Source organism: Eurypyga helias, unplaced genomic scaffold (genome assembly GCF_000690775.1).
Source record: "Eurypyga helias isolate BGI_N326 unplaced genomic scaffold, ASM69077v1 Scaffold52215, whole genome shotgun sequence".
Classification (NCBI taxonomy): Eukaryota; Metazoa; Chordata; class Aves; order Eurypygiformes; family Eurypygidae; genus Eurypyga; species Eurypyga helias.
This window is the reverse complement of record NW_010253113.1, coordinates 1-13,313: the sequence shown is the minus strand read 5'-3', so window position 1 is coordinate 13,313 and position 13,313 is coordinate 1. Positions and strand designations below refer to the sequence as shown.

At 45.9% G+C, this 13,313-nt stretch overlaps 1 long non-coding RNA gene across 1 annotated transcript; it reads left to right on the top strand.

Moving 5' to 3' along the window:
* Positions 1–630: 630 nt before the first annotated feature.
* On the top strand, positions 631–4,189 carry LOC104510336. The gene is made up of 2 exons (XR_727898.1): positions 631–808; positions 3,422–4,189. It is a non-coding gene; the product is annotated as an uncharacterized LOC104510336 (long non-coding RNA).
* The last annotated feature ends 9,124 nt before the right edge of the window (positions 4,190–13,313 follow it).

Here is a 13,313-nt window from a genome sequence, read left to right as displayed (position 1 = left end):
ACAAGCCCAACTCTCGCAGCCGTTCTTCATGGAAATCGGGAATTATGGTGCTGGCATGCTTCTGTGCCCAGCTCTGCACAGGCGGCTCAGCCTTGCTACGTACTCCTCTGGAGCTCTGTCAGTCCCGCGCTCACAGCCTCTTCGTTCCAAGAGCAGTAGGTGGCAGGGCTGGAAGTAGATCGTGTTTTCCACCCAGGTCCTCGGTTGCCAGTACTCCGCTGCTCCGGTGCTTGGCCGGGAAAGAGGGGGCAGAACTGTTTATTTGCTGTGCTAGTGAGAGTGCTGGCTCCTGACGCCAGCAACGCAACCTCCTCCCCCTCGCAGCCCTGAGAAAGGGAGACACAGGAATAAGCCCTTTCAGGCAGGGTATTTCTGTCACGCTATTTACAGTTCCATCTGCATGGAACTCAAGCGTTCCGTAAAGTTCGGACCTTCTTCCTGATAAAGCGTAGGCTGATTAAAGAATCAGCTGGTTAAATATTAACAGGAGAGAGGGAACATTCCGTCATCAGGCAACAATGCTCCGCGTGCTTCGCTGAGTGAAACTAAGATGTAAATAAGCAGCTTTAGAATGAGATATTTCCATATCACTCATGTAAAATGCTATTTTCCTTTTTTCTTTAGTTAAACATTAATTGTCATATATATATATTTTGATTTTAACAGCAACAACCCAGTTGTCCTTGGCCCCAACAACTCTAACCTTCCCAGAATATTTGGTATAATTGCGGATGGTGAAATTCATGAAGCTATTAAACACGAAGATCCGTGCACCAAGCGGTTGGCTAACGTGGTTCGCCAAGTGCAGGTAAGCAGATGCTTGCTTAGGTATGAAGGGAACGTTTAGACTCTGCTTTCAGAAGTAACCGAGCTGTTAAACCAATTGGGAGAGCTTTGTCTCCTTAGAGAGTAATGCTTCAGCTGGTGGTCTTGGAGATCCTTGGACATTTGTTGAACCATTAGTGATAAAACTTGGTAACATTTGCACTTGAGTAAGTCTGTCTCTTTTGATAAACTTCAGAATCTTATTAATTTAAAAGAAGTAGCGTTAAGCTCTGTGCAGTGAGATGGTTAACATGCTAGCCAGCAGTAGTTGTTTGTGGTTGGTGGTTATTTTCTGAGCCAGAAATTAAAATCTGGAGAGAAATCTGCCTGTCTTTGTACCAGTGAGCTGCACCGCAGGATTTGGTCTAACGTGGTTCCTGCAAAGGCCCCCAGCACCCTGTGGTGACTCACTAATACAGCAGAGGCTTGGGATCTCTGCTGGAGAGGAAGCGCAGACCACAAGGCATTTTCCTACTGCCCTCTCTCATCCAGTGTAGATGCAGGTGGCTGTTGGGTGTTTTCCCTCCCCTGGGGGAACTGCCTCAAGGTTCACTTCCTTTATGCCATAATGCTGCTTAGGGAGCTGGGTGATGAGTGTGGGCGAGTATTTAAGCTGCACCTCTCCTGGGTGATGCAGGGCTGATTGCTGTCGGGTGGATTCGCTTGAGGGTTGCAGCACCTGGTGATAAGTCATGTGCCCGGCAGGCATATAGCTCAGAGAATTAAGCAGAGGATTTGGAGCAGCAGCTGTCTGTTGTTGTCCATTCCACCTGGCATGCTTTGGCAAAACTCAAGTTTGAGAACTTTAGGAATACTGGATTTTGGAAAGGATTCACGTGGATGAGCGTATCAGCCTGTGAGATCCATTATGTCTGGCAGCAAATGGTTTGTTAAAACTCTGAAGGCATAAAGAGAATGAAAAGCAGTTTCAAAGTGAAAAGTGGTGCAAGTGGCTGCTCTGGATTCTGGCTGACGGATACGAATCCTGGCTGTTAGTACTCAAAGTCTGGGTGTGCCAAAGCATCCGTTCAGTTTATCTGAAAGGCTGAAGGTTAGTTGTTTGGGTTTATTTAACAGTACAGTGGCACATACCTGTGTAGATTGGTTGCAAGGTCTTGTTTTGGCCAGGAATGATAGGAACATGGAGATGGAAACAAGACTTCTGCATGTGTTAAATGATTTACCTTCAGACTGCGGGGCAAAAAAAATCTTTAACCTCATGTTTTTATAAAAAAATATAATTTTAGCTCACTTATCTATTGTTACCAAACCTATCTCTTCACACACTACCTTTCAGTAAAGCACTGTAAATGTTTCATACCATGGTAGGAACTTTAAAGGCTGTGTAGTTGTTAACAGTTCGCCTGCTGCTGCTTCCCAGACTCCAGGAGAAAGCCTGTTTTTCCTTTTAATGATCTCAGAAAGCTGTTCCACTGCCAGCATCTGACAGGAGTAACATTATGGGCATAGCTGAAATTAAACAAGCTTTAGGTATTCTCAGGCTAGAAATACTCAGCATAGAGTATCATCAATTTCAATACGTACCAGAAATGCACATCTCCGTTGTGCAATACTGCATTACACATTGAGTCTAAAATGCCTAATATTATTTAAAACTAAAACCAAACCCAAACTCAACTTGAGGATTTCTTTTTCAGGTTCTGTGAAACCTTTTTTATTAGATTTTTTTTTTTTAAGGAGTGTGTGAGGAAAGGACATTGTAATGAGCTGCACATAAAATATACCAAATATCAATGAAAACAATCCTTTTTCATTTACTTCAAGTATACTGCTGTCACACAAAACAATCTAAAGTCCTGCAGCCAGCCACCTGGAATGGCTTTTTTTCTCCTATCGTTGTCCTTCCAAAGAAAGCAGGGTGCCAGTTGCTTCCAGCTTCTCTTGATAAGTGAATAAATATGCCCAGCCTCTTATTTTCAGCATTTTCTGGTACCCTTAGAACTAGTGACTGTGGTGCCTTCAAAGGCTACTGCCTCAGCCGAGGGCTCGGTGACACAGGTGAGCTCTACCGAGGGGAAGGCAAGCGTGAGTTTACCTTTACCGAGACAGATGCTGTGCACATCCTCTTCTCTCTGGGAGGCAATTTGCCATTCCTTTCACTGAAGAGTCATGCTGTGTGTTGGCAGCAGAATTCTGCACGGACACGCGTAGCGAAGCGTGTCATCCTGTAATCACCGTGTGTCACCGGTGCACCCATGCCCAAAAGTTACTCTGGCGTTGGGGCACAGTTCTGTTCTGCCTCAACGCTGATCCTTCAGCTTCAGGGCACAAGGGAGCAAATGGTTGGGGCTGCGGTCAGCTTCAGGGTGTCAGCTGCAGAGAATTCCCAGGAGTTCCAAACCAATTACCACCGGCGCTGTTTCACCGCAGCTTGCCTCTGTTCAGCGTGTTGGGGCGTCTCCGGTTGAACCCGTGTGGGAGCGCGTGTAAGTGAAAGCTTCGGACCGTTCCCTTTGGCGTAGAGGTTACAGGGGTGAGCGCAGGCAATGCTGAGCTTTGAGGAGATGCAGACGCTTAACGTGTGCCTTAGAAGCTTGTCAGCCTGCATAAAGACAACTTCTCGTTTGTTTTCTAGACATCTGGAGGACTGTGGACAGAATGCATATCACAGCTCAATGCCGATCAACAGGCAGCCATACAGGAGCTCCTGAACTCTGCTTGAAGGGCCTTAATTATCATCCGCAAGAAAACTAACTCCAAATAAACGTTTACCCTATCGTTTAGGTTTCTTTTGTTTCTTTTTTTTGAGTAAACCCAGAACTGTAGTGCGGGTAGGCCATTCTTCTGCAACCTGCAGGCGGCGGCGGCAGGAAGAAGCATTCTTTCAGGAGGGTGTTTAAATCGGTTTCTATCCCACCACATGGAAGAAGTTTCCTGTAAACCCTACAATAGCACTGAAGAGTATTTTTCTAATGGTATAGGCCATCCATACGATGGCGAAAGGGAAACAAGTTGCATTTTCTCAGTAGACGTAATGAATTTACGAAAACAGCTTTAAGACCTTGTATTCAGCAGTAGATGTACGTTATAACAGATAAACGTTTCTCTACATCTAGTGTTAATTGTATTAATTGGAGTGTGAGTCTTTGTAGGGTAGAAAGCGTCCTTCTGCCCAACGAGTTTAACGGATCACAGAGATGAAGAACCGAAGAGAAACATGGTGCATGAAGACCTCATTGATCACACTTTCAGACTCCCAAAACCAACCTGTACAGTGACTCAATGAGGAAAGCTGTTCGGCTTCCAGCCCTTGAATGTGAAGTCTCTTTGGCATGTCTGGCGGTATCTCATTCACTCCTCAATAAATGACATTGGAAACACAAGAAGCCTGTGTAGAAGTTCAGTGCTGTGTGGTCCTTTTGGTTTCCTCTTGTGAAAAGATGCAAGTAACAAACGATGCAAGTCACGGTTTCGTGTCTGAAACCTTGCATGTTGTTGTTGCCTGTTGCAGATGTTGCGCGTTTTTTCCGTCGACTCCTTACCGCGTTTTTCAGCCCGAGCATGTAGAATGGAAATTGATGGCGTCCCTTTTGTGACAGGAAGCTGAAGCATCTTGACTTGAAGGTGTTTTTCGTGTTCAGATGCGATCGTGTTTCCTGACTTTGAAAACGCGGTGTTGTTCCGGCCGCAGATGCGCAGCGTGTCTCGGCAGCCGGCCGTACTGCTACAGGAGCCCGTGTTTTGGTTACGAATTCAGGTGGTTGGTAGCCTGACCTGAAAGAATTAACAGCGTAAAACCTGTTTGTGCCTTGTTGGAAGTGTAGGAGCCATACCTCACTTACCAGCTAGCGCAGCAGCAGATGTAAACGTGGGCTCTGATTTCTAACAAAGGTGAGTGAAGTTTTTGCTCTCTGTTTCTTTGAAGCTGTCAGTATGTGCATCCGTCTTTAAAAACTTGAGTTGTTACTGTTAAGTCAATCCCAATACTCTCTTAAAACATACAAATCTTTTCAAAGAGGGTGTAAGTCTTCTCTGTAAGAAGAAAAGATAGAACTTTACATGTAATAAATTCCTCTCTTTACTAAAGAATAAAACTAGCTTTGCCTCTGAAAATGTTCCCCAAAAAATCCTCCAGGACAGAATTAAACGTATCGAAACCTGCCAAGGGCCATTATATCCCAATATGTGTGACACATGGTGCCATAACCGCGCAGGTTGGTGCCGTAACCGCGCAGGTTAGTGCCACTGTCGTTTGTTTAGAGGCAGCTGAAGCAGTGTCACAAAGTGTCTGTTGGTCCAGTTTCCTTCCACGTTGTTAAATGTTTTAATCTTGTATTTGCAGGAATTCAGGCATCCATACACCTGGAAAATGAATTGTTAAGGATTAGATACCAGGACTGTCAGAGAAGTGGTAAGTCAGGTCAGTTATCTCAAACACTGGACCTGACTACAAAAATTGGGTTGTATCATATCCTTCATCTTTGTTGGGATTGTTTTTGAAGTACTCTTTAGTTCTCCTCAGTCTAAAACATTAAAGTTTGCCCCTGCTGCTTGCTTTTTGTACTTTTTCTCAAAGCTTCAGGCTTAACAAGGTTTTCTTTTTCCTCCTTTGGACTACCACTGTCTGGAGAAAATAGTAGCACCTTTGCTATTTCCCTGAAACACCATCAGCTGTGACTCTCCATAACGTAAGAGCAGTTTTTGAGTTGCTCTCCTAATGGACCGTCTTCCAATCATAGAATCACAGAAGGGTTTGGGTTGGAAGGGACCTTAAAGACCATCCAGTTCCAACCCCCCTGCCATGGGCAGGGACACCTTCCACTAGACCAGGTTGCTCAAAGCCTCATCCAGCCTGGCCTTGAACACTTCCAGGGATGGGGCATCCACAGCTTCTCTGGGCAGCCTGTTCCAGTGCCTCACCACCTTTTCTTCTTTCCTTCCTTTCAGTCCTGAGTAAATGAGAACAAATAGAGCCAGGAAATGGGGTTGCTTTGTGTGCCAGGTTCAGCATAGAGCAAATCTCTGCAGTTGCTTCTTCCTTGTTAACAACTGCCCAAATTCTGTTAATAAAAACTGTTAATCTTACCAAAGAAAAGGGCACTCGAATGAGTCGTCATGCCAGCCTGACGGGTAGGCAGGTTCCATGGAGTACCTGGAGGTCTCGTCTTGCCTATCCCCGTTGAACCTGTCAGGGTTAACCCAAAAGCTTCTCTAGCCTTTTCTCAGCTCGCGCAAGCTTTACAAACACTACCGCTCCCATTCCACCTACTTAAAAGCTGTCTGAATTGTTCACCTTGGCTTTTCAGGTTCCTTAACCAATGCTTGCAAATTTTTAAGCAGTCCACCGGTCTTGATCTGCCACAGCACTGAAGTACCCTTGCCCGAACAAAGCCTGTGCTACGACAGCAGCTTTGTCTGCAGCGGTCAAAAAATAACAAGTCACCCGTAGGAAGGCGTTGAACAAATCTAACTGTGGTACTGGTAATGGGAGGGGCCGTAGTTTTATTCCAACCATCTTCCCTGAGTACAGAACTCCAGATCATGCTTTATCAAAACGTTCAGCCATTGCATTTGGTAAGAGATGTACCTGATGTAGGGCAAAGAGCACTGCAAACCGTAGCGGTGCTCTGCTTTGGCAGAACAGACAGGTACCAACTCCGCCCTGGGCATCCAAGTGAAAAGTGTTCAAAGTCATGCTCAGTAACAACAAAAAAACCTGGGAAGCTCCCCATGCTTCGGGCACGGTGTTCCAGTGTTGTAGTGTCATTAGCTGGTTTAAGCAGAATAGCAGAACGCTCGGTGGTAACTAGCATTCCTGAGCATTGCTTTCCGAAGTGACTTACCTCCTGGAGCTCAGGTGCATTCCCATCTCAGCTCTCGTCTGTCCTCGCTGCTCCAAAGGTGAAACGACTTGCTTTTTGTCTGCAGCTCGAGGCTGTTCCTGAAAGATACTCGTGCCGATCAATGTCTAGTCTGCTTTGCATGGCCTTGTCTACAAGGCCTCCCCAACAACCCTGGCCAAAATCTGCATGAGAAAGTGACTTGTAGACTTCATGTTCTCAATGCAGGGTTTGCGTTCACTGAGTGGTTCCACCGTTGCTTTTCCTCCGCAGAGGCTTCAGAGCAGCACCGAGTGCGAGCGCTGGTGTTCCCCAGCACGCAGCAGTTGTTGTTAGGCCAAACGTCCTCTGCTGTTCTCCGCACGCCCAGATCTTTCAGCCTCCTGTCTGGGGTACGTGCGTGAGAGTCTGGCGTCTTGCACGGTTGGGATTGTTGATGAAATAAAGAATTAAGGTGAGTTTTCTGATGACTCTCTATGAACGTATGGACTGGGGACGCAGCTGCCTGGGCTTTTGACCTGGAGCTTTATTTTTGGTATCTACAGAGGTGCACACGTGTACCAGGTCTTCCAAATACAATGAGGGTGGTATTAAAAAGAATAGAATAGTCAAGTATCTGCCACCCCCCGTTTTATTCAAATAGGAAGGATTTTACAGTACATCTTTGGGGAGCAGCCTTAACCTTTGCTGTTTAATCCTTAACCTGCTCTTTTTTGGCAAACTTACCCAGTTGTCCTTACCTGCATGGGGCCCTGGGGTCTCTTTAAGTTCTAAGAAATTCATTTGGTGTCTTCCGGGAAGAAGTAAGCAGAATCTAAACTTCTATCTGGTAGAGATCCTTTCCCTTTTCTGATTATCGTAAAGGCGTTTGTGTTGCTTCAAGAAAGAACTGTCTCTGAGGGCAGCTTAACATCTGTTGAGACTTCCATCGCGGTGTGGGCTCCAGCGGGATAAAAGTCACGGGGTTCATCTCGTTGGGCATCTGCAACGATGTTTGCAGGCGAAGAGCTGTCGGCAGCCCTGTTCCGTGAAGGGAAGCAGGGGTGTCTAGGGTTCTGTCACAAGGAAGTGTGTGAGACCAGAGGATACTGCTGCCTGAGTTGGTGCCGATAGGTGAGAAATTGTTAGTGCCTCACGTGCTTCTCGGGATGGTGTTTATTACTGGCCGTTCCATGGTAACTGAATAGCCTCCGTAGCTGTGCTATGTACTGCTACAGAATGCAGCTACTCAGAAACACACTCATCTCCTGGAATTTGGGGTTTTTTTCCTACTCCCAGAATCAGCCAATTAAAAAAAAAAATCATTTCTTTAAAAGTCAGGCAGCCCCCCTGCTGCCTCCTCATGTCAGCTCTCCAGGAGGTTCCCCGAACTCCTGAGTTGTTCCACAGCGACAGGTAAATTACCTGCTGTTTAATCCCCGTTCAAAGGCGCGATTCCGAAGGTGCCTTTATTTCTGGAGGGTGCCAGCGACCTCCGTGGAGATCTCCTTTTGCCACCAAGTTAGTTGGATTCCCCTCTGATTCACATTAGCCTCCGACTAGTGTGCTGCTAACACGCTGCTACCAGGTGTAACCCCAGGTTTGTGCCTCTGCCACTACGGAATGCATTTTCCAGGAGTCTCGTGCAGGAGTCGCTACCCACCGCTGGAGCCCTAGAAGCCATAAATTCCATTTGCTTCTAATTAGGAAGAGGTTTCTGCAGCATCTTCTCCGACTCAGAAGAGATGCAAGGGATGGAGACTGGTTGAGAACGTGACAGAGTCTGAATACAAAATGCTAAGCTTGGTAACAGCCTGGTTAGTCCGGTAGAAAAAAGGTTTGGAACGCTCTCCTGTATCAGAGTATTTGCTTTTCAAAGGCCAATCTCTCCTTCCTTCCCAGCCCGCGAGGCCCAAGCGTTTGGTCTTTACGTTTGTTGCGTGTTGACAGGTTTTGCTTGTAGCGTTGGCTCTGATCTTTCTAATTAACTGTCAGAGAAGGAACCAAACAGCCTCTCAGCTGCTCTTGAGTTGATTTAGAAAACCAGCCTGGAAGTGCTCGAGTCAGTTTCGATATTTATGGCTTTGCTTTCTCACTTCAGAGGCTGACCACGACCTCTCTTCGGGCGCAGGGAATTTCTTGCAGCTGCTAAACCGTGAGATCAAAATGTCTTTTAAGTATCGGTACCGCTCTTGGTTGAAGAATAACTTCAGCTAACGCAGCACTGGACATGCACAAGTACTTCTGCTGGAATTTCACTGAGTTAGCAGTAGGTACTGAAGACATAACTGTCGGCAGTGAATTCCTTCGGGGAGTTTTTGGAGGGTGTGGTGTCCTGTGCTGCTCCACGCAGAGGAGGCTCAAAGCTCTCCTGAGGCACCCCATGAGCAATGCCGGGTACTGAAATGGAATTTCCCAGGGAAGTGGGAACGATGCATGTCAGCAGATGCTCCCCAGGGGTAAAGAGTGAAGTGTTGCCGAGATAGCGGCGACTGACGGGAACGACAAGTTTAACTTCAGTCGGGTTCGCTCGGGTTGTTACTTGCCTCTCGTTCTGCCTCTGCCGACACCGTTACCGCGCATCGCTCCCTTCTGCGGACAGCCAGTGGCTTTTGAGGGAGGGGAAGGAGGAAAAACAAAGGGGAAGTTTCTTCAACTTACTGTTTCTGCATTAAACGTGTGGCTGCTTTTTTCCTAAGTGGCAACACAGAGTTGTATTTTAAATAGATCTGAAGTACGCTTTTTCACGTCGTACGTGCCCTTAACAAAACACCGTTCTTTAGTAGCTGCACAGTCCTATCTTGAGGTTGTGGGAGTTGATGTAAATTAATTAACAAGTTTAATATTCAGTTCATATAGTGTCTTAAAAACGAATGGTAATTTTCCAACCAAAAAGAGCTTGGAATGAAACTCAACATTTTGTACTCAGACCTGTGAAAAATACGATGGTAACACGATACCTTGAATGGGGGAAGTTAAGGTTGCCTGCATTACTTGAAGTAAAACCAAACTCAATATTAACACCAAATCCTCCCCCAGAATTGCCATAACGGGGCCTTACGGACGCGAAGAAGTGTGCGCAGGCGGTGGTTGCATCTCAGCAGTTCTGTGCTCCAGCTAAAGCTTCTGCTGGCCAGTAGATGGAGACGATGCCATTGAGTATCGGAAGGCCGTTAGTAGTCCCTCGTTTTTTGGGGAGGGTGTTTCTTCATAGTAGCATTTTATAGGCAGACTGTTAAGCTGTAACTTCTGTTTACTGCAAGTGTGTGCACCCAGCGGGTAGTTTGTCTCAGGAACTGCCTATTGCAACCCTAGAGAAAGAAAAGAAGGAAAGGAGGAGTGTGTAAATCCATACAGGTTTAACCAGGTCTTCTCCCTATCCCTGTTTCTCCCATCATTAAAAACTGTGAGCAAAGTATGTGCCTCATCCTACATGGAGACAGCCAGAGCAACTTTCTCCTCACTGCTACCGAGGCAAAACTCGGTCTTTGGAACCTGCCACTCCATCCGCAGGGTAAGGAGGAAATGGGTTTCATCCGGGGATGCCTCTCAGTCTCTGGGAGCAAGTGAAAAGGAACGGCAGCAGTGTGGGTGAGTTCCCGAGGCTCGACATTAATGTGGAAGAGTGTGGATTCCTGCCCTTAAAACAAGTGAAAGCTTAAAGACGTCGCTGGAGGTAGCAGAGTGTGATAAGAAAATATATTTCAGGTGGAAAGTTTGAAAGGGATAACTGGGAAAAAAAACCAAAAGGATATGAAATCTGAGAAGATGGAAGCTTCGTTTGCCCCCATTGCTATTACAATCTTTTCACACAGTATTTATTACCTTTGGGGGGAAAAAACCCACAACCAAGACATGGTACACACAAAAGGGCCCAGGCCAAACCACCAGCCTGGGGAATGGGACTCCTCTCATCACTCTTATGCCTGGCCATAAATTAGAGACCTTGGTAGTTGCTCACTGTAACTTCTGGTTTCTAAATGAACGTTTAATAGGGTGTTAGAAGTCCTAATCTAAGTTCAGTTGGTAATTTTTGCCCTGGCTCGTTTGCTGGAAATACTGTGCCTTGCTAGTCCTATAAAAAAAACCCACAGGTGATCTGGTTTCTGTGTTTTGTAGGTCCCTTTTTCTTCTGTAATACAGCTGCCAGTGGTTTTCTTTATGAAAAGTGTATCGAAAATGCAAGCTAATTTTAAAAAATGAACTTGCTGACAAGAAATCACATGGACTTTTGAGTCTAAGCTATGAGACACGGACACCTAAATGTTTTCTCTTGCCCTTATGCTGTAATACCATCCCTAACTTGAAACTGCAAGCAAGCTTTTCTCAGATCACCTAAAGAAGAATCATGATTAATTTTCCCCTCTAATTGGGTAATAGTGTATTTCTGGTGGAAGAGAATGATTGCTTTGGTTGGAAAAAGGGTGATGCGGAATGACTCTAGGCTTATTTTCCTCATGAGAATTCCTCTACCTTCCTAAGGAGGGAGCTGAGCAGCAGGCGCTGTGGTTGCCACTGCCAGGGCTGTTCTGTGCCAACATCTTTGCACCTCTGCCTTGACTTGGCACACGGCCCTGGTGCTGGGAGAGAGACACGGCAGACCTGGAAAGGATGAGAAGGAGGTGAGAAGTTTAAGTGTGTGATGCAGCCATCTGAGGTGAAGCTGAAGAGGTCAGGGATCTTCAGGCTGGGGAAAGGGGACAAGTCAAAGGGAAGTAGAGGAGGTACCTGTGCAGGTACGAATACTGGGGAGTAGGTGAAAAAGGAACAATTCACCCTTACGCTGGGGAGTAGGTAAAAAGGGAATAATTCACCGTTTCTCCCAACACGAGCTCAAATGCTACCAGAATCATAGAATCACAGAATGGTTTGGGTTGGAAGGGACCTTAAAGACCATCCAGTTCCAACCCCCAAATAAAGTATTAGATGTCTAAAACCCACAAGAAATGGTTCTTTTTTCAAATGCTGCAATTAAAGCAGGAAAGTAATATCTGATGGATGTGTCTGGAAGTCAAGAAAAGGACAGGAGCCATTCTGTAAGGGGAGGTTTGTCAACGGTTAATAAGCAAGGTGCTCCCGAGGAAACGACTTGTTCAAGAAGTCCATAAATCGTCGGCTGTCGGAAGCTGGGAGAGTAGGCTCGGGGAAGGATCACCCTGCATTTGTCCTATTTCTTCTGTTCTTTCCCTCAGGCCCCCTTACGGCGTCTCCTGTTAGACACCCAGTCCCTCTGATCAGGCTTTGTGGGGCCATGTGCACACATCCTTCGTTACGGCGCTCCTCACCCCACAGCACCCCGCCCTGCTTGCCTTCACGCAGATCGGAATCTCTTCGCTCTCCTTGCGGGATGGCCCAGGTTGCATGGGATCGAATGCAGTGGGAATCACTTCACGTCAAACATAGCGCTAATCTGTGCGTGGACACTTGCTCTGGGGCTTGAGGAGGGAAACCAGTGTCTTCTTAACCTTGACACTGTCGAGTGTTATGCAGATCCTAAGCAAATTAGACAGAAGTATAACCCAATAAAAAGGTAATAAAATGTTCCATCCTTTTTCCCTGCACCCTTGTGAGGGAGCTAATGGATTTTTTGGGCGTTCAAAGGTGGCAAAACTGAAATGCTGAATTTTGGTAACTTCCACAAAGGATCAAAGTGCAGTGGGAAGTAAGGCGCTCGGTGGGACTCTCCCTCATGGAAGATTAAACCGTTTGCATATTGGGGCGGCTTTACAAGAGCTGCAGCTCCTTTGTTACTGATCTGCCTCTCTAGGAGGAGAGATTACAGCGGGGAAACGGGGATTAAGATTTCCTCCCCAGTGCCAGAGGGAGATACGGACGTGTGGTACCCAGTGTTGTCGGCAACTGCAGGGAGACTGCAGAGGGAACAGACTGAACAGGCAGCCGTGAAGCAATTGGAAATATCAAAGAAAAAAAGGCGTTTCAGTGTTTAGAAGTGTGAGATTACAGAGGCATCTTTGTTGTAGAGAACAGGTTAAATTTAATACAGTAAAACTCCTGGTGCTTTAAAACATTTCCTGGGAACTGTTCTGGTTAAGCCTGTCCTACTTCAGCAGAGTGAATTCAATCCACCTTGGTATGAAGTTCATGTTAATTTTGAAATCTAATATTTAAAAAATAAGATTATTTTTATCTTTATTTTTCTTTTTGGCAATGGAAAACTACGATACCTTTAAAGGACAGATGCATCCGAGAGCGTACTGGTAAGCCATAAACGATTGCTGTCTGTGTCTCGTTAGAGCCAACACCAAATATCACATTTAAAATACTTTGTGGAAGTGGAAAACTGTGCAATAAACTGGGAGACTGTGGAACACCGTAGTGTGGAAGGGAATGCAGACATAAATGGCACGCAGACCACTAACTGAGAAATCAGAGAAAAAATACCAGTAACAACAGGCATAAGGGAATTTCTTTTTCTTAAGTAGAGTGGGAAAATCATCTAATTGGAAGCAGTGGTAACAAATTATGAATTCATCAATTTACCTAATATAATTCATGAGGTGAATTTTCATTAAGTGGAAAAACCTGGGTATGTGAAAAACTCCCACCAACTTTGTCCATAGCCTGCATCTCTGAGACTAAACAAATGGACATGATGGTCGTAATGGAGATGACTGTGTTCATCAGAACCTAGGAAAGAGGAGAGCATTCCTCACTAGTTTAAATTCATAGACTCACAGAAGGGTTTGG